Raw genomic sequence first — 2,070 nt, forward strand, 5'->3', positions numbered from 1 at the left:
AAGAAGGTCACTCTTGGGAGCTGAGTCACTGTGAGTTTGTCCACTGTTCCTCTCCTTCTGTGCTAGGGTGATTATGTTGGATATAAGATTTCTACTTCAGGATGGATGTGAGAGGTCAGAAGGTCATTCCCAACCTACAGCTAAGATAGAGCAAAAAATCGGTCTTTGTAGCAATGATCGAGTAAGATTACTAAGGTGTTTGGAATTATACCTTAGTGTAGCCTGTCAATCAAGATAGCCACCTTGATTTCACAGTGGATTGACCTAGTTATCAAGTGCTATGTTGATCAAATGCATAGGACAGCTAATTAAATAAAGATGTTGTCTCTTTACCAAAAAGGGATAATCACTCCAACTTCCCCTGAATTGTGGTTAACAAATCTACCCTACCATGCCCCATCACCTTGAGAAATGCCCTCTTGATGTCTTTGTTTCTCAGACTGTAGACCACGGGGTTGAGCAAGGCTGTGAAGGCATTGTAAAAGAGTGAGACCTGCTTGTCTCGCTCAGGGGAGTAGCTTGAGTTGGGCCTAATGTAGATGTAAGTGGATGGAACATAGAAGAGTGTGACCACAGTCAGGTGGGAGGCACAGGTAGAGAAAGCCTTACAGCGGCCCTGGGTGGACTTGATCTTCATAATTGCCATGGCAATATGAACATAGGAGGCCACAATGAGGGAAATGGGAATAATACCCATAAAAACACTCAAGACCAGATCTACCATCTCGATGATGTGGGTATCCATACAAGCCAGGCTACGCACTGCAGGGCCCTCACAGAAGTAGTGGTTGACCTTGTTGGGCCCACAATATGGCAGACTCATGGTGAAGAAAGTATGTAACAAAACAGAGAGAAAACCACAGACACAAGACCCAGCTGCCAATCGAATGCACAGTCCCCAATTGAGGATGACAGTATAACGCAGTGGGTAGGAAATGGCCACATATCTGTCATAAGCCATAACAACAAACAAAGTGCTTTCAGTAGCAGCCAGAGAACCAAACACATACATCTGCAGCCAGCAGCCAGCAAAGGAGATGGTCTGAGAGTGAGCAAGAAGATGCACCAACATCTGGGGCATGGTGGTTGTGACATAGCCCATATCCAACATGGCAAGTACACAGAGGAAGAAGTACATGGGAGTGTGCAACTGTGTGTCCAGGCAGATCAGCATGATGATGAGCCCATTGCCCAGGACTGAGCATAGGTAGATGAGAAGGAACAATGAAGAGGATGCTCTTGGTCATGGGGTCACTGGAGAAGCCAAGCAGGATAAACTCAGAAACCCAGCTTTGGTTCTTCTCTGTAATCATCCACATGGTGGGGCCTGTATGAGAATCACATTCATATATGTGTCACCTGACACATGCCAGCTATAGAGGAAGAAAGGGAAGATACAGGCTGGTGAGATGGTTCCAAAGTTAGAAGCACTGACTCTTGTTCCAGGGAATCAGCTAGATCAGAGCTGCCTGTGCCTCCAGTTCCAGGGGATCTGACCGTTTCCTCTCATCTCCACAGGCAAGAGACAGACATGGTGCACAAACATGTATGCAGGCAAAAACTTATACACATAAAATAAAAAAAATAATACTTTTTAATTAAGAAAAGAAAGGCTGGGTCTGGGTTCTGAGCACACTGTTCAGTTTCCATGTGCACTTCTCAAGTTACTGAACCCCAGTCTCTTCATCTATCAAGTGAGGCTGATGACACCCATGTCTCAGGACTATGATGAATATCTAAAGCCTCTCTCAGAACTCCTGGAAACACCATGTAACACATGACATGTTGCATGCAGTCTCACATTCTCATTCCATCCCTGGGAGGGAGAGAAGAGATCCTCACAGTAAGAGGCTCCTAGCTACACCAACAGAAATGAGAAGCTCTGGGACCAACTGTCTCAACGAATAAGGTGAGAGCAATTGAGGAAGGATCCCCAAACAGTCTCTGAACACACACACACACACACACACACACACACACACACACACACACACAGCACAAACATATGCAAAATATAGTAAACATTAGGCCAGGCTGTAGTGGGGCACGCCTTTAATCCCAGCACTCGGG

The 2,070-nt window shown here is 45.7% G+C and overlaps 1 pseudogene; it reads right to left on the bottom strand.

Annotated features, from left to right (window-relative positions):
- Positions 1–346: 346 nt before the first annotated feature.
- LOC102914918 (olfactory receptor 2A12-like) lies at positions 347–1,319 on the bottom strand (annotated as a pseudogene).
- Between the last annotated feature and the right edge of the window lie 751 nt (positions 1,320–2,070).

Source organism: Peromyscus maniculatus, chromosome 2 (assembly GCF_049852395.1).
Source record: "Peromyscus maniculatus bairdii isolate BWxNUB_F1_BW_parent chromosome 2, HU_Pman_BW_mat_3.1, whole genome shotgun sequence".
Taxonomy (NCBI): Eukaryota; Metazoa; Chordata; class Mammalia; order Rodentia; family Cricetidae; genus Peromyscus; species Peromyscus maniculatus.